The 20,132-nt window shown below is 40.0% G+C and overlaps 1 long non-coding RNA gene across 1 annotated transcript in view; it reads left to right on the top strand.

The window, feature by feature from the left end:
• Positions 1–20,132, top strand: part of LOC148107486 (uncharacterized) — a 216,384-nt gene that overhangs the window by 61,758 nt on the left and 134,494 nt on the right. The window contains exon 3 of the long non-coding RNA XR_015722182.1: positions 9,218–9,382. This is a non-coding gene — a long non-coding RNA (uncharacterized LOC148107486). The remainder of the gene's footprint in view (positions 1–9,217; positions 9,383–20,132) is intronic.

The following is a 20,132-nucleotide window of genomic DNA, read 5'->3' on the forward strand; positions in this document are numbered from 1 at the left end:
TTAAAACATAGATGAGAGTCTTTATGACAATTATTTCCTATAATTCAAAATCCATAAGCAGCATGAGTTGATAAGTATATAAGAAAAAAATCTCTTTTATACCCTCCATCCAAATAATATTCATAAATATAGTAAAATGGAAGCTGGCAAAATATTTGCAATTTCTCTCACAGACAAAAGATTAATTTCCTATTATTTAAAGGGCTTCTAAAAATAAAAAGAGCAACAGTCATACAGAAAAACAAATAGGAAAGATTGACAACTCATAGCAAAAGAAATTCAAATAGTTTTTAGAAATGGGAAAAGATACTCTGTTTTGTTTCTAATAAGAGAAATACAAATTAAAACTATAATGAGATACAAATTACCAGCTGTCACATTGGTAAAATTCAAAAGTTTTACACTAAATACTCTCAGTTTGTGGAGAAATAAGTACTCTTGGGCATTACTAGTGGAAATGCAAACTATCAGGATTTTGACATTATCTAGCAAAGTTACATACACATTTATCCTGTGGTCAAGCAATTCTACTTCTAGGAATGTATCCCAAGGACATAATCTGTCTCCAAAGTTATGCCCTCAAGTTCTGTACAAGTAGTTTATTAAAGTAGTATTTGCCATAGCAAAAGGCTGGAACCAGCACATGTGTCGTCAATAGAGGACTGGTTGAATAAATTATGGTACAGCCACCTACTGGAGTGATATGTAGCTATAAAAATAAATGAGGAACACTATATAACTATAAAAACAAACAGAAATGAGGATGTCTGTATACTTTCATGAAGTGATTGCTGGGATATATTGTTGATATATTGTTAAGTCGAAAAAGTAAAATGAAAATGTGGTCAACAAGCACATGAAAAGATGCTCAACATCACTAATCATCAGGGAAATGCAAATCAAAACCACAATAAGGAAGGAGGAAAAAAGATGGCGGAGGAGTGGGGGACCCTTTTTTCAGCCGGTTCCCTAAATCGAGCTGGATAGGTACCAGACCAGCCTGAACATCCACAGAATCAGCCTGAGACACAGGAAGATACATCTGGATCTCTACAAATGAACATCTCCAGTGCTGAGTATTGAGGTACCAAGTGGGGAGCCGTGAATCCGGGCACAGATATCCGAAGATAAACAGAAGGGGGAGGGAGCCACTGCATTCGGGCCCTGGGAAGTAGTAGCCACCTGCACTGGGGAGCAGGCCGGACTTGTGAACCGGCACCCGCGAGAAGGCAGACTGAGACCGTGAGCCTGGGAACGCGCGCATGACCAGACTGAAAACCGGAGCTCCGGAGCGCTCACTGGAACCAGACTGATACTGGGAGCTCGGGAGTGCGTGCAAACCACACTGAAACAGGGAGCTTGGGAGTGCGCAGGAACCGGGGCGGCTGGCGGTATTAGAAGCACAAAGGACAGAGACGTTCTGGCCCTGGGAGCGAGGGCTGGGACACCGGCTGTGGGGCGCACAACCCGGGACACTGCAGGGTTTTTAGCAGTACCGACAGAAACAGAGTTAAAGCGGCCAGGAGAGCTCAGTGGAGAACGGACTGCGATCTCTGTTCTGAGACAGAGGCTAGGATATGGCCACTGCGGCTCTGACTCTCAGAAGAGTCACAGAAAACCACCAGGGAAAGCCGCCAGAGAACAAAAGCCAGGAAAAAGCTGTTCGCACTGTGCCGCAGGGGACGGGGTAACTCTACCCAAACAGGGTTGCCTAAGTATCAGTGCAGCAGGCCCCTCCCCCAGAAGGCAAGCTGAAAAAACAAGAAGCCCACATCCCTAAGGTCCCTATAAAACAAGTACACATTGCTTGGGTCCTGACAAGGAGGAGGAACCCCCAACAAAGGAAAGAAACAGAGATCGTGGCCTCTGCCACAGAACTGATGGATATGGATATAACCAAATTGTCAGAAATGGAGTTCAGAGTAACAGTGGTCAAGATGACATGTAGGCTTGAAAAAAATGTTAACGAAAATATTAACGAGAATATAGAATCTCCAAGGGTGGGAATGAGAGTGAATCTGGCAGAAATTAAGAATTCTATGAATCAAATGCAGTCAAAACTGGATGCTCTGATGGCCAGGGTAAATGAGGCAGAAGAACGAATTAGTGAATTGGAGGATGGGATGGTAGAAGAGAAAGTTAAAACAGAAACTTGGCTCAAAAAACTCCAATTTCAAGAATGTAGATTACGGGAGATTACTGACTCAATGAAACATTCCAATGTCAAAATCATCAGCATCCCCGAGGGGGTGGAGAAAGTGAGAGGTCTAGAAGAGATATTTGAACAAATTGTAGCTGAGAACTTCTCTAATGTGGTGAAGGAAACAAGCATTCGTGTCCAGGAGACACAGAGGACCTCTCCCAAGATCAATGAGAACAGACCAACACGATGTCACATAATAGTACAATTCACAAATCTTAGATCCAAGGATAAAATCTTGAAAGCAGCCAGGGGGAAGAGAATCCTCACCTACAGAGGGAGGAACATCAGAATAACGTCAGACCTGTCTACAGAGACCTGGCAAGCCAGAAAAAGCTGGCAAGACATATTCAGAGCACCAAGTGAGAAGAACATGCAGGCAAGGATCCTTTATCCAGCAAGCCTGTCATTCAGAATGGATGGAGAGACAAGGACCTTCCAAGACTGGCAGAAACTGAAAGAATATGTGACCACCAAGCCAGCCCTACAAGAAATATTAAGGGGGGGGGTTCTTTAAGGTAAAAAGACCCCAAGAGTGATACAGAACAGAAATTTACAATCTATAGAAACAAAGACTTCACAGGCAGCATGGCATCATTAAAATCATATCTCTCAATAATCACTCTCAATGTGAATGGCCTAAATGCTCCCATAAAACACCACAGTGTTACAGATTGGATAAAAAGACATGACCCATTCATATGCTGTCTACAAGAGACTCATTTTGAACCTAAAGATACATCCAGACTGAAAGTGAAGGCGTGGAGAACCATTTTTCATGCCAACGGACCTCAAAAGAAAGCTGGGATAGCAATTCTCATATCAGACAGATTAGATTTCAAGCTAAAAACTGTAGTTAGAGATACAGAAGGACATTATATTATTCCTAAAGGGTGTATCCAACAAGAGGATCTAACAATTATAAATATCTATGCCCCCAACAGGGGAGCAGCCAACTCTTAAGTAGAATAAAGAGACATATTAGATAATAATATGTTAAAAGTAGGGGACCTCAACACTCTGTTCTCAGCAATAGACAGATCCTCTAAGCAGAAAATCAACAAAGAAACAAGAGCTTTGAATGACATACTGGACTGGATGGACCTCATAGATATATACAGAACACTACACCCTAGAACAACAGAATACTCGCTCTTTTCGAATGCACATGGAACTTTCTCCAGAATAGACCATATTCTGGGTCACAAAACAGGTCTCAACTGATACCAAAAGACTGAGATTATTCCCTGCATATTCTCAGACCACAATGCTTTGACACTGAAACTCAATCACAAGGAAAAATTTGGAAGAAATTCAAACACTTGAAAACTAAGAATGATCCTGCTCAAGAATGATTGGGTAAACCGGGAAATTAAAGAAGAACTTAAGCAATTTATGGAAACCAATGAGAATGAAAACACATCCATCTAAAACCTATGGGACACTTCAGAGGTGGTCCTAAGAGGAAAATACATAGCCATCCAAGCCTCACTGAAAGGAAGAGAAAATCTAAAATGCAGTTTTTATATTCTCACCTTAAGAAGCTGGAGCTGGAACAGAAGAACAGGCATAACCCACGCACGAGAAGGCAGTTGATCAAGATTAGAGCAGAGATCAATAAATTAGAAACCAAGAGCACAGTAGAGCAGATCAACAAAACTAGAAGCTGATTCTTTGAAAGAATAAATAAGATCGATAAGCCACTGGCCAGACTTATTCAAAAGAATAGAGAAAGGACCCAAATTAATAAAATTATGAATGAAAGGGAAGAGATCATGACCAACACCAAGGAAATAGAAACAATCATTAGAAACTATTATCAATTTATATGCCAATAAATTAAACAATCTGGAAGAAATGGATGACTTCCTGGAAACCTATAAACTACCAAGACTGAAACAGGAAGAAATTGATTATTTAAACAGACTGATTAATCATGAAAAAATTGAAGCAGTGTTCAAAAATCTTCCCAAAAACAAGAGTCCAGAGCCAGACGAATTCCCCGGGGAATTCTACCAAACATTCAAAGAAGAAATAATACCTATTCTCCTGAGGCTGTTTCGAAAAATAGAAACAGAAGGAAAACTACCAAACTCATTCTATGAGGCCAGTATTACCTTGATCCCCAAACCAGGCAAAGACCCCATCAAAAAGGAGAATTACAGACCGATATCCCTGATGAATATGGATGCCAAAATTCTCAACAAGATCCTAGCTAATAGGATCCAACAGTACATTAAAAGGATTATCCTTTGGGGTGCCTGGGTGGCGCAGTTGTTAAGTGTCTGCCTTCGACTCAGGGCATGATCCCGGCATTCTGGGATCGAGCCCTGCATCAGGCTCCTCCACTAGGAACCTGCTTCTTCCTCTCCCACTCCCCCTGCTTGTGTTCCCTTTCTCGCTGGCTGTCTCTCTCTGTCAAATAAATAAATAAAATCTTAAAAAAAAAAAAAGGATTATCCATCACGACCAAGTGGGATTCATCCCTGGGATGCAAGGTGGTTCAACATTCACAAATCGATGAGTGTGATAGATCACATTAATAAGAGAAGAGACAAGAACCATATGATCCTTTCAACTGATGCAGAAAAAGCATTTGACAAAATACAGCATCCTTTCCTGATTAAAACCCTTCAGAGTGTAGGGATAGAGGGTACATTCCTCAATTTCATAAAAACCATCTATGAAAAGCCTACAGCAAATATCATTCTCAATGGGGGAAAAGCTGAGAGCATTTCCCTTAAGATCAGGAACATGACAAGGATGACCACCCTCGCCATTATTGTTCAACATAGTACTAGAAGTCCTAGCAACAGCAATCAGACAACAAAAAGGAATAAAAGGTATTCAAATCAGCAAAGAAGAAGTCAAACTCTCTCTTCACAGATGACATGATACTTTATATGGAAAAACCAAGACTCCATTCCCAAATTACTAGAACTTATAGAACAATTCAGCAATGTGTCGGGATACGAAATCAATGCTCAGAAATCGGTTGCATTTCTATACACGAATAATGAGACTGAGGAAAGAGAAATTAGGGAATCGATTCCATTTACAATAGCACCAAAAATCATATGATATCTCTGAATAAACTTGACCAGAGAGATAAAGGATCTATATTCTAGAAACTACAGAACACTGATGAAAGACATTGAAGAAGACACAAAAAGATGGAAAAACATTCCATGCTCATGGATCGGAAGAATAAACATAGTTAAAATGTCCATGCTACCCAGAGCAATCTACACTTTAAATGCTATCCTGATCAAAATACCAGTGACATTTTTCAAAGAGCTGGAACAAACAATCCTAAAATTTGTGTGGAACCAGAAAAGACCCCGAATTGCCAAGGAAATGTTGAAAAAGAAAAACAAAGCTGGGGGCATCACGTTGCCTGATATCAAGCTATACTACAAAGTTGTGATCATCAAGACAGCATGGTACTGGCACAAAAACAGACACATAGACCAATGGAACAGAATAGAGAACCCAGAAATGGACCCTCAGCTCTATGGTCAACTAATCTTTGACAAAGCAGGAAAAAACATCCAGTGGAAAAAAGACAGTCTCTTCAATAAATGGTGCTGGGAAAATTGGACAGCTAGCTACAAAAGAATGAAACTTGACCACTCTCTCACACCATACACAAAGATAAACTCCAAAGGGATGAAAGACCTCGATGTGAGACAGGAATCCATCAAATCATGTAGGAGAACATGGGCTGTAACCTCTTTGACATCAACCACAGCAACTTCTTTCATGACACGTCTCCAAAGGCAAGAGAAACAGAAGTAAAAATGAACTTGTGGGACTTCACCAAGATAAAAACTTCTGCACAGCAAAGGAAACAATCATCAAAACAAAGAGGCAACCCACAGAATGGGAGAAGATATTTGCAAATGAAACTACAGATAAAAGGCTGGTATCAAAGATTTATAAAGAACTTCTCAAACTCAATACATGAGAAACAAATAATCAAATCAAAAAATGGGCAGAAGACATGAGCAGACACTTTTCTAATGAAGACATACAAATGGCTAACAGACACATGAAAAAATGTTCAAAATCATTAGCCATCAGGGAAATTCAAATCAAAACCACATTGAGATACCACCTTATGCCAGTTAGAATGGCAAAAATGGATGAGGCAAGAAACAACAAATGTTGGAGAGGATGTGGAGAAAGGGGAACCCTCTTATACTGTTGGTGGGAATCCAAGTTGGTACAGCCACTTTGGAAAACACTGTGGAGGTCCCTCAAAAAGTTAAAAATCGAACTACCCTATGACCCGCAATTGCTCTACTGCATATTTTCCCCAAAGATAGATGTAGTGAAGAGAAGGCCATATGCATCCCAATGTTTATAGCAGCATTGTCCACAATAGCTAAATTGTGGAAGAAGCCGAGATGCCCTTCAATAGAGAAATGGATAAAGAAGATGTGGTCCATATATACAATGGAATATTACTCAGCCATCAGTAAGAATGATTACACAACATTTGCAGCAACACGGACGGGACTGGAGGAGATTATGCTAAGTGAAACAAGTCAAGCAGAGAAACAATTATCATATGGTTTCACTCATTTATGGAACATAAGAAATAGCAGGAAGATCGGTAGGAGAAGGAAGGGAAGAATGAAGAGGGGGTAAACAGAAGGCGGAATGAACCATGAGAGACTACGGACTCTGGGAAACAAACTGAGTGTTTCAGAGCGGAGGGGGGTGGGGGATTGGGATAGAGCAGTGATGGGTATTAAGGAGGGCACGTATTGCATGGAGTACTGGGTGTTATAGGCAAACAATGAATCATGGAACATTACATCAAAAACTAATGATGTACTGTATGGTGACTAACATAACATAAAAAAAAATTAAAAAAAGAAAACCACAATAAGATATCATATCACCCTTGTTAGATTGGCTATTATCAAAGACACATTTTTAAAAAAATAACAACTGTTGGCAAGGACGTGGAGAAAAGGGAACCCTCTGTTTTTGGGAATGAAAACTTGTGCAGCCACTGTGGAATACAGTATGGAGGAGCCTCAGAAAGTTAAAAATAGAAACATATGATGTAGCAGTTCTACTTCTGAGTATTTATCTGAAGAAAATGAAAATACCAATTTGAAGACATATATACACCCCCTGTGTTAATTGAAGCATTATTTACAATAGGCAAGATATGGAAGCAACCCAATGTCCATCAATAGATGAGTGGATAAAGATGTGGTATATATATAATGGAATATTTCTCAGCCATAAAAAAGAATAAAATCTTGCCATTTGCAACAACATGGATGGACCTAGAGAGTATTATGGTAAGTGAAATCAGTCCGAGAAAGAGAAATACCATTTACTTTTACTTACATGTAGAATCTAAAAAACAAACAAAACAAACAAAACAAAACAGAAACAGACTCATAGATCCAGGAAACGAGTTGTTAGTTACCAAAGGGGAGAATATTTAGGGGTGGGCGAAATAGGTGAAGGGGATTAAGAAATAAAAACTTCCAATTATAAATAAATCACGGGGATGTAATGTACAGCATAGGAAATGTAGTCAGTAATATTGTAATAACTTTATATGGTGACATGGTAACTAGACTTATGGGGATCATTTAGTAATGTATAAAAATATTGTATCACTATGATATGCACCTGAAACTAAGAGGATAGTATATGTGATTTATACTTCAATAAAAAGAAAAAGGCAACAATATACCCAACTGGGTATCAAGCTGGTGACATAGAACCACATAAAAGTCTGTTCCAAGAGATTTTAAAACACGTCTCTCCTGGCATATTCCCTAACATCACAAAGCATTCCTTAGAGAATTGTCTGACTTCAGCTCTGCATACAAAATACATAAGGTGAGCCCGGAACATCTTACTATAACAGAAAATGAAGAATTTGTTAAAGACTGTGAGACCATGACAAAAGAACTCAGGAACCAACTTGAAGGGATTCTTATTAGTTAAAAATGGGACAAATATCACCTCATGCCTGTTAGAATGGTTAAAATCAAGAAGACAAGAAAGAAGTGTTGGTGAGGATATGGAGAAAAAGGAACCCTCGTGCACTGTGGGTGGGGATGTAGATTGGTGCAGCCACTGTGGAAAACAGTACGGAGTGCCTCAAAAAATTAAAAATAGAAATACCATATGATTCAATAATTCCACTATTGGGCATTATCCAGAGAAAACAAAAACACCAACTTGACAAGACACACACACACACATCCCTATGTTTACTGCAGCATTGTTTACAATAGCCAAGACATGGAAACAACTTAAGTGTCTATCAATAGATGAATGGGTAAAGAAAATGTGGTATTTATACACAATGGAATATTACACAGCCATAAAAGGATGAGATCATGCCATTTGAGACAACATGGATGGACCCACAGGGTATAATGTGAAGTGAAATAAGTCAGACTGAGAAAGGCAAATACCAATGCGATTCTGCTTATAAATAGAATCTTAAAAAATGAATAAACAAACAAAAAGAATCAAAACTATAAATACAGAGAACAGAATGATGATTGCCAGAGGGGAGGCAGGTAAAAGGTTGGGCAAAATGGGTGATGGGGAGAGTGAGATACAGGCCTCCAGTTATGGAATGAGTAGGTCACTGGCGTAAAAAGCAGAGCATAAGGAAAATAGTCAGTGATATTGTAGTAGTGATGTAATGGGACAGATGGTAGCTATACTTACGGTGAAAATGGCATAATGTATAAACTTGTCAAATCACTAAGTTGTACACCTGAAACTAATTAACATTCTGTGTCAATTATACTCAAATTTTTAAAAGTGGGGACAGTTTGAGCATCCATAAACAGCGGTCTAATAACTGCAATATTTTGAAATATACAAAGCACTAATTCGTGAGTTCTTAATGATAGTAAAAGTAAAATCAGAAAAATCCTTTTAACAATGCTAGCAAATGAACTCAATTTTTTGAAAATTGCTAAAGGGAAAGAATTAATCATCTTACCTTCTTTTCTGTTCAAGGTGTACCTCAGGGTAATCAAATTGTTGATGAAGAAACCATTCTCTTTAAAGAAGTATTCAAGCTAAATGAAGAAAGAATAGAATGAGAATCATCTCCATTTGACAGCCACTGAAAATAATTCAGACAATGCCTGCAACAGCTGCTAGAATCACAAAAGGAGACAGGTATAAAGATGTAATGTGCTTCTTACATCTTGTATTTAACCACTTGTGGAGTATTACTGTCAAAAAATCAAGCCTGAATTTAATCAAGCCTCTAGACCTAAGTAGTAGTTTACAGGAGGAAATAGGTGAAGAGGGACATGTTAAATGACATCATGGGGAAACAACTAGTAAAATTCAGAGTGTGAGAAGAGATTCAGGAAAAAAACCTCTAGTTTGTTCAATAACAAACTGTAAGAGAGAAAGAAAACAAGAGAGAGTACTACAGATTGAGATATGAGACATATCAGTTGCAATATAAGGCCCTCAGTTTGAATGAATAAGTTTGATTATTGACTGGGTGTTTGATGATATTAAAGAATTATTTCTAAATTTTCACATATGTTAATGGCTGTGTTAAAAAAGAATCCTTGTCTTTTTTTTATAATAATTTTTTATTATGTTATGTTAGTCACCATACGGTACATCCCAAGTTTTTGATGTAAAGTTCCATGACCCATTACTTGCGTATAACACCCAGTGTTATCTTCCAATATCTGTGTGCGGTTTCATGGCTCCCCGCTTGGTACCTCAATCCTCAGTGCTGGAGATGTTCATTTGTAGAGATCCAGATGTATCTTCCTGCATCTCAGGCTGATTCCGTGGGTGTTCAGGCTGGTCTGGTACCTATCCAGCTCGACTCAGGGGACCGGCTGAAAAAGGGGTCCCCTACTCCTCCGCCATCTTTTCAGAATCCTTGTCTTTTAAGCGTGCCTGGGTGGCTCAGTCAGTTGAGCATCCGACTCTTGGTTTTGGCTCAGGTCATGATCTCAGGGTCCTGGGACCGAGCCCCATGTTGGGCTCCATGCTTGGCAGGAGTCTACCTGAGGATTTTCTCTCTCCCTCTCCTTTGACCTTGCACCCCTCCCACCTTGGGCATGTGCTCTCTCTCAAATAAAATAATCATTTAAAAAAATTTAAATTCAATTACCTGACATATAGTACATCATTCGTTTCAGATGCAGTGTTCAGTAATTCATCAGTTGCGTAAAACACCCAGTGCTCATTCCATCACGTTCCCTCCTTAATGCCCATCACCCAGCTATCCCATCCTCCTACCCACCTCCCCTCCGGAACCCTCAGTTTGTTTCCTATAGTTAAGAATCTCTCATGCCTTTTCTCCCTCTCTCACGACTTCCCATACAGTTTCCCCCTCCCTTCCCCTATGATCCTCTGTGCTGTTTCTTATATTCCATGTATGAGTGAAACCATATGATAATTGTCTTTCTCTGATTGACCGAATAAATAAATCTTAAAAAAATAACGATAGGCTGAAATGTTTACAGATGAGATTGTATGATGTCTGGGATTTGCCTTAAGGAATCCAGTGTTGGTGGAGTGGAGTGAATGAGTTACTGATGCAACATGATTGGCCGAAAGTTGATAATTGTTGAGACTAGGTGGTAGGCTATAGGTTCATTATGTTAGTGTTCTATTTTAGTATATGTTTGACATTTTCCATTAAAAAAAGAGAAGAGGTATACATAGAGATAGGACTTTCTCTTGCCCACAGGTATGGTGAAACCATGGAATATACTGGCCCTTTCTTCATTAAATGGGAAGCTTAATTGCCATTTCAGAATTTTCAGAGTATTGTGATGAAGGCAGGTGTATCCTCTATAAACTGCCATGGGCTTTCCTCGAGGTGTTATATACACTTGGTGACTTCTAGCTCAAATGCTTCCCCTCTAGGACACTGAGAAGGGCATTAATGACTTTGAATCCAAGGTCAGCTCTCACAACTTGCTCCCAGAAGGTTGCACCAGTGGAGTGCTTTGAAGAACTCAGCTGTGCCTTGTCTGTGAACTCAGAGTGTGAAGTGTATGTAGCTGTGTGTACTTCCGTTCCAGAAGTATTTCTGACTCCCCTCTGTGTAGTCTGTCAGTGGCTGATCCAGTGCTGAATGGGGGTCAGATGGACCCTCACCAGGAGCCATGCTAAGAACTCCATCTTAGTTTGCTGAGTGAGGCTGTCAACTGAAATTGGTTTTTTGAAGGGGAAAGTAGATTTCCCTTACCATTGGCAGAGCCGTCGTTCCCACCAGTGGTATTTTAATTGCATACCAAGCAGCTGTCTGCATATTTTGTTGTCCAACATGTCTAAATTTGTCCCCAAATGATTCCAGCGCATTTTCTTTTTCAGCTATGGAACAGAGTATCTTAAAGAAGGATGTGTTGCACAAACATTTATCAGGGTGAGGTCTCTAACTGTCTGGAACTGATACAATGACTCTAACTTACTCTGACACCAAAAATTAAATTTCTTGAAATGGTGCAATCCTTTCTTTCACACATTTGGAGGCAATATTAAGACTGTAAGAGGTATAAATCATTGCTGTGCTACAGTTGAGAAAATTCTGTCAACTTTAGACTATTTCTGTTTTGACTATATAGTCTAGAAATAAAACTGGGTATGTTGATCTCTCCACATTTTATTACCTGTTCCCATGGGTAGCTGAGGGCATATTCCCACAGATGGGAGTTCTCAAAATGTCTCCTTGGCCTGACTTAACTTGAGAAATAAGGCTTAAAGTAGTGGATTGTCTCTGGACTAGGTAGCAGGGGGCTAGTACAGAACCAGAATCCAGACCCTTTCCACACTCACCCTGGTTGAATCTGTTGATGTTGGCCTGTGCCTGTCACACAGTCAGAGCTTTTTCACCCCTAGAAAGTGTGTCCAGATAGCATCAGTGTGAAATGGAGGACAATGGCCTAGCCCAAGTGTGTGGGTGGTCACTTGTCAAGATCTTGTGTCTTGATTTGGGGTCAGAGCTGAGTCAACTGAAGTGTCTGGAATTTCACTCTAACCATGTGTTATTTTCTGGATTTTCTGTCTTAGATGCATCATTTCAACTTGGAGAAGGAATAGTAAAAAGAAATCCTCATTTATTTTTAAACATTGTGCTCTTGGGATGGGGAAACCACATTGTCAAAGTGCTTCAATATCTGATTTAAAAATAAAAGCAGAGTTTTATGGCCAAAAGTAAAGTGATGTAAGTTCAAAAACACTCATTTAGTTCACAAACACTGTGGAAGTTTTAATACTTTTTAGCATTGGGCCAAGTGTGGGGAAACTGAGGAAGACATAGCTTCTTTCTTCAAAGAATTCTCAGCGTAAGTAACCTGAGAGCTATAAACCTGGACCTTAATGTTCATGGATTTCATATTGAGGATTTTGACTCTTCTCAAGTTATCTTCAAGGCCTAAGAGAGAGCCATTTGGAATTTTGCTGGGACCAGATCATGGTCAGGGAAGGGGCTCATTGAACAGGTGAATGAGTCCAGTAGGCGCCTCCATTCCTTCCCTCCCTCCAAAACAGTCTTTTTGGAACTCAGTTTTGTTGTTATGTGCTCCAGTACCAGTTTTATAGTGGAGACTATAGGTTTGATGATATTGAGGGATTTGTTGGTATGTGAAGATGTCAGGAATGCTAAGCTTAGGTGGAACAGGCATGAAGAGCCAGCAGAGAGGCATTGACCCAGTGATGTCATGATTCTGAGACTCTGGAGGCAAATATCTTCGAGAAAGGTGACTTCACCGTATTCTTGGGCCATTTATTCTTGTGTCTAACCACTCTGTGATCAGCACATTTCTTTTCTTCTCTTAGTTTAATACTTAACTATGACTTCATTGTAGATAAAACATTTCCTGTTCCTATCCTTGATGTAACCTGTCTCCAGAATTTTCAGTTATTTGGGCTAAATTCTCACCTTTTCAACAGAGCTTCGTTCAAACTCTCTATGGGAATTCTATACTGTTACCTCAAGCCTGAGCAGTGTGTTTTAGGGAGGATTACATGATGCATATAATTTGTCTTAGACTGTCCTGCTTGATTTGCAAAATACGTCTGGAATTATAATTGGATCATTGTGTGTTAATTACTGCAAAATTGCTTCTTTGTATGGAAATGAACATTGATTTGGATGATGGTAGACAGTGGAAACCATAATATTATTGAAATAATGCTACATGAAGGACAGCACTGGGTTTGTGCATCAGAAGCTCAAGTCCTGGCTCCACTGCTCACTGGCTACCCTTGAACCTGTAGCTTCAATATTTCATACTTTAGTTTACTCAGCTGAAAATAAGAAGTTTGGATGAGATGGTTTTTAAGTTCTTTCCAGTTTTCAAAGTCAAGGACTCTAAACTCTTGGAGACAAAAATGTAAGATTGTGGTTCGCAGGGACTAGGAGAAGAGAGGAAAGGGGAGTTGTTAATGAGTATAGAGTTCCAGTTTTGCACTATTAGAAAGTGCTAGAGTTGCATAACAGTATAAATACAGTGAACACTACTGTATTGTAAATTTAAATATTATATATATATATATATATATATATATCCACAATTAGAGTCAGGGACTCTAGTGGGTTTCTATGTTTTGTATCTCAGTAAGAATAAAATTAAAAAAAAATTAAAGCATGAATACACTAAAATTGCAAGTCGTATTTTTCTTGAGGTCTACTTGAACTCCCAGACACACCTGATTAACTCTCTACCTCAGAACACATACTCTTTCTACCTCTGTCTCTCTTTTTCTGGGGAGTCTCTGTAGAATTATCCCTTTTGAGTGCATTTTAATGACAAGGAAGTTGTCACAGTGTTCCCAAAGCGAAGCATGTTTGGCTGGATTCATTTATCTTCAAGAACTTTTCCTTCATGATGGGCCTGGAGAAATTTAGGATTTATCTCCATCATGGGAAATATTATCCTGCAAGAGTCTTCTTCAAAGCTTGTCCTCAAAGCCAGAGGGTTGGCAAAGGCTTACATTTGGTTTTGGAGCAAAGAATTGAAGTGATTGCTGCTTCTGTTCACAGTGTGTGCCTGAAGGAGGTCCTCCAAGTTGCTTTTTCAACACTTTGTTGGATCCTCTGTGTTGACATGGTAACTTGGAGGAGAGCTGAGCTGCTCTGTGAACATCAGAGCATCAAAATCTAGTGGGGACAGGGGGTACTTCAAGGGGAGCTGAATTGAATGCTGTGAGCAGGAGCAGATGTCAGCTTCCTTCCCAGCAACCTCACCCCACCCCTTTCCCTACATGGTCTTCATTTAGTTTTTTAGTACCAGTAACATTTCTCCATTGTGTATATTGATAGAGAATATATTAGTGCTGCTGAAGCTCCAGAAAGTTTTAGAAAGGAAAATGTGAATATTCTACTGAACATTTAGAAAATCAAGACCACTGCCTGCCAAAAAGGAAAAGAAAACAGAGATTCCACAAAGGGACAAATGCCCTTAGCAAAGGTGAGCTTCATTGAGCTACTCCTTCCGTTGGGATGCTGCGATTCCTGTCTTACCTCCTGTAGATTATGGAAAGCTGTGAAGTAACTTGAGGCACAAATTGACTCTGCATGTTTCCCTTATGGTGAACTCTTGCTTTTGGATCACTTCAGGGCAGAAGAGAGCAGTGCTTGAGGGGCATGTGGCTTTGTGCTGGTGGTGATGGTGGTGGTGGTGGGGGGTGGTGGTGGGATGGATTCTCCAGCTGAAATCAATAAAATCTACCTTGGAAGAATTCTTCAAAAGTCAGATGATGGTTTGACAGTCCCAAAATGCTCACACAATTTCAACAGCTGTACAGTCCTTTCAAGAAAAAAAGAAAAAGAAAAACAAACTTTCATGGAAAAATAAGAGACCATGGTTCTGATTCTTCTTCCCACCCCCACCCTATGTCTTCCTCTAGGCCTTGATCATAAGCACTTACTTCTCAGTGATGTTAATCCATTAATCATTGCAAATACCCCTGTTCAGACATCTCTGAAGTTGGCCACAGCATTTCTTTGTTTTTGGTAGAAGTGTGGTCAGCTTCATCCCATTGATTTTATCTGGATGGAGAATAGGCTCCCTGTTAAGTGTGTTCAGGGGCCTACTATCAGCCCCTGGAGTTTTCCATTTTGATATGTGGCTAAGAAAATACCCAGATTCTGTACTTCACTGGGTCTGGGTTATCTCTCAAGTCAGTACTACTGCACACCTGCAACTTGTACAAGAACGGTGCTGAGTTGCTACCTTTAATATGGTTTTCCTCTTCTTTTGAGGGTTGCAATAAATGGTGTTCTCATTTTTCTGAAACTTGTGCATGAGTGTTTATAGCAACATGGTTCATATTGCCAAAAGGTAGAAACAACCCAAGCATCCATCAATAGATAAATGGATAAACAAAATATAGTACATACATAAAATGGACTATCATTCAGGCATGAAAAGAAATGAAGTGCTGAGACGTGGCACAATTCGGATGAACCTTGAAGAAACTATGCTAAGTGAAAGAACCCAGACACAAAAAGACACATATTGTATGATTCTTTTTATATGATAAACTCAAATTAGGCAAATCTATAAAGTAAAAGAGCAGATGAGGGAGGGAGAATGGTCTGGGTATTTTAGGCCCTTGGACTAGGCACAGTTGCTATTTAACTCATCTCCTTATATTCTCCCCCAGAAATATACACATTCATAGTATATAATTTTCATAATATAACGTTCATAATGCCACTTTCTTAGTGGCAAATGGATTCTTTTGAAGAGTCTGTACATCTGTGTTCAGGGCTAGCCCTGATTACAAGTGAGGAGAACTCTGGAAAACTGGTGGAATCTCTGGAACAGGCAACTTACCTGATAGCCTTTCAAAGCCTTTTGGGTCAGACTGCAACAAATGCAGTTCCCTTCCCTCCCTCCCTTCTTCTCTTCCCTCCCTTCCTTCTTTCTCCTTCCTCCCTCCCTCCCTCCCTCCCTCCCTTCCTTCCTTCCTTCCTTCCTTCCTTCCTTCCTTCCTTCCTTCCTTCCTTCCACTGAACATCTCCTTTGTTTCTGTTCTTTTATTTATTCAATTTCCTTGGCTGGTTTCCTAGGTGGAATGTTTTAATAAAGGAAAGAGCTTTCCTCCTACCTAGTCCTCTACTGGAGCCGCATAGTAATGGGAGATGCTAAAGTGAGCCTATTTGTGAAAGTAGAATGCCATAAACTGGGCAATGGTGATTCATATTCTGGATGAGAGTGCCTCACTAGGAGGGAGAACACTACTGGGAGGAGGCTGCAGAGCAGATAGAGAATGTGCTCCCCTCTTCCACTTATGGTGTTATAAGAACTTCTGGATAGAATTACATTTCAGTTTGGTGGTCTCATTCTTCTTTCACATCTCTTAGCCACAGGAGACAAGGAGAAGAGTTTTTCTCCTAAAACCAAGAACAACTTTATGTTGAGTAAACTTAGTGTTGTATCACTTGGGGACCAGATTAACCAACCAAACTCAAGCTGAGGCACTGTGGGGTTCAAGTTCCATATACTAAGGGTAAAAGTCAGTCTTCTTGTTCATAGGGAAAGGACTGTGACAGTTTTTTAAAACATTTCTGGACTGCAGATAACTTGGTCAATATTGAGATGAGTTAAGTGAAAATTAATTAGAAACACATACGTTGCAATTTATTTTGAAGCACATAGGTTTTAAAATGATGGAGATTAATTAGCATAAAGGTTTGAGGAATTTCAGCAAAATGCTTCTTGTGTTGCATTTGTAGACATAGAAATTCTTATATGAGAATTCAGATTATCCAGAAGATTCTGAAACCAGGCCAGATTACTCACTGTTTACAAATACTTCTTGTCATTCCAATAGGTGGTTCTTACATAAGAGTTTCAAAATGAAGCTAAGAGGGATAGTTCTTAAAAGAATAAGGTTTTCATGTAAGAACATTATTGTTTTTGGAGTAAAATATAAAATTAAGACAACAGAAGATTCATTTGACCTATTCCTGTGTGAGAGTTTCATGTTTCTCCCAACTACATTCTCAGAGTGCCAAAAAAAAGTACCCCTAGTCACAAGTGATTGGATCATGTGTGGGCATGTGACTCAACATGGACTAATCAGATTTTATCACCTGGAGAAATATGGAATTGGGGCATGGAGACTATACCCTTCACTCTGAGTATATGAGGAATCATTTGAATTGGAGGATGAGGTTGCCATTGGTAAGTGGATAATTAAATTGAGAAGCTGGCTTGAGGAGAGAAGATAAGTCAACATATGTACAGAGAGGCGCACAGCATTAAGAGAATATTTGGTCCCAAAGAGAGAGAGATCAAAGGTGCCTCGTGACTTTCCACTTTCCCTAAGGCCCAGCTCTGGTTCCTCTATTTGGTCTCGACATTCCCTAGTGTTCTCACAATAAACTGCTTCCATTCATTCTTGCTTGGGTGCGTTTCAATTTCTCACAACCCCCATATGATCCCCAAATAATTCAATCCTCTGCCAGTTCCCCAGAGCCAGCACCTCTAGGGCAAATAGTGATTTCCTCCATTTTAAAAGCTTTTCAGGGATGGAGATTCCAACTCTCATAAAAGCCTATTGCAGTATTTAGAAACCTTTAATTAGAGTCTTTCTTATTCCACACCAAACTTTTACAGAGATGAGAGCCTTTTTTTGCTGTTGTTGTTCCTTTCTGTCCAACAAGATAGGTAATAGTTTCATTTCTCACTCAAAGTAGACTTCAGATCTTTCATTAGTATTTCCCGAATTTGCTTCATCATAAGAATCACCCAGTAGGCATGAGTTAAAAATTCAGATTCCTTGTGTCTTTCTCTGGATCTGATCCAGGAAGTCTGGGGTGGAGCTAGGAATCTGTATTTTTAACAAGCATCCTTAGTGATTCCTATAATCAGGGAAGTTGAGAAACATTGTACTTAAAGATAGTTAATAAGTTATCCCTTGTGATTTACTGTCTCCAAAAAATTTCCTCACGTCTAATTGCCTCCCCACCTATGTCTACAAGTTCAAACTCTTCATTCTCTTCAAGGCTCAGAACAAATGCCAATGTCTTCATGATCCCACAACTGGAGGAAATCTCTTCTTTCATTTCAAGTATAGGAAGATAATTCCTGAACAGTGCTTAGTGCAGTACAATTTATCCTTGACCTTATCTGTGGCTCTTTATGGAATTTGTTCTACTTTACCATTGTGATTTTTCAGCTACTTGTTGAATACCCTTTGTCAGGCCCTGTACCCATTCACTCTGGAATTCTTTGGAGCACCCCACAGAGGGTTCTGTAAAAAGTAGATTCATGGGGTGCCTGGGTGGCTCAGTCATTAAGTGTCTGTCTGCCTTTGGCTCAGGTCATGATCTCAGGGTCCTGGGATTGGGTCCTAATTTAGGCTCCATGTTCAGCGGGGAGTCTGCTTCCCTCTCTACCCTTCCCCCTGCTTGGACTCTCTCTCTTTCAGATAAACAAACAAACAAACAAATAAATAAATAAAAATCTTTTTTTAAAAAAAAAGTAGATTCGTGTGGTATGTGTGTAAGGACTGATGGAAAACCTCTTCCCTGGAAGCCATCCAACAGTAGCTCAGGGGTTACAGTGGAGCCCTCCTCCCTTGCCCTGCTGCCCCATTGGGAACAATTACTGAATTCTCTCAGGCCAGGTCCAAAGAGGACTTGCTTCTTAATGTGTGTCTCCCTACCCTACTCCACTGAGAGAGGCTCAACAGTTTTGAGATCTTTATCAAGAAAAGGTAGAAGAGGGTGAGTGGGTACAGAAGATGATTTTGGGTAGAATGCAGAATTAGTCAAGAGGTAATGGTATCTTTCTCCTCTCTTTGCCTCGTAGAAGAGGGAGCATTTGATTTGTTCCTTTGATTGTTTATAAGATGTGTGTGTTGGGGGGGGTGCTCAGAATATTCTTCTCCCTATAGTTAGGAATGGGCAATAGTTTCTTCTCTGAAAGTTACTGTGCCCCTAAACCCCAAACCATCAGAATGTGTGACACTGCTGTGAGGAAAAGGAGTAGGAAAGAAATGGCAGAAGAGAGAGGGAGTTCTGGGATGAGGTGGAGGGCAGTTTCCTGTTTGCCTTCCCATTGTTTGACTTGACAAGGAAATCTGGGAGTTCTTTGTGGTCAAATGTAGACCTCAAGTGGAGAATGAGCTTAAGTAGGCTTAATTTTAGTAGAAGCCTCTAAAAGTGATGTCCATTTGGTGAGAGGACCTAAGTCCCAAGTGGGTATGGATTGGACCACCCATTTTTGAGGATGGTGGTGGGGAATAAGAGGCAGAACTGCAGAGCCTCAGCAGTCTTCTCACCTGGGGGGCACTATGCAAGGAGAGGTCACTGAATCCCCTCTGAAGAACAACGGGTGCACCCCCATGAGAGCCAGCATTTGACTGCCTGCCATGGTGAAAGAAGCAGCAAAAAGGAACCAGCAAAAGGGACAGTGGGCTTCCTATCTATGAGTTTTGGCCACTGAAGCAAGAGGTGTCAAACCTCCCCCAGGACTCACCATGGAAGCTTTTGTAGTGACCATGTGCTGGAGGAGTGAAGAAAGGAGGGAAGTAACAGAGAAGAGTGGGAGAGGAGACCACTCCCCACCTCGCCAACCCAAGCAGTTGGAATCAAAAGTCCAGCTAGAACTGGAGAGAAAAGAAAGCTTAATACAGGACCTGAGATGGTTTTAATTGCCAAACATGTTGGAAAAATAGTGGAACTGGAATTGAGATTTTGCTAACGGAGGTGGCTACTAAGCAGAAAGGGAATTTTGAAATGGTGAAATTAGTAGCTGTTAATTAGAAAATTTCAATAATCCAAGCTTATACTTCTTAGTCTGGCCAATTACATATGCAATGAATAGATTTTCTACTGAATTTCACTCTGTCATTTTTCAAATATGGACCCTAGACCAACCTCTGTGCTTGAATAAGGGTACGACCAGTACTGTTACAATGGAAAGAT

The sequence above is a fragment of the Ursus americanus genome, chromosome 29, assembly GCF_024610735.1.
Source record: "Ursus americanus isolate L20-20 chromosome 29, mUrsAme1.1.p, whole genome shotgun sequence".
NCBI classification, from domain to species: Eukaryota; Metazoa; Chordata; class Mammalia; order Carnivora; family Ursidae; genus Ursus; species Ursus americanus.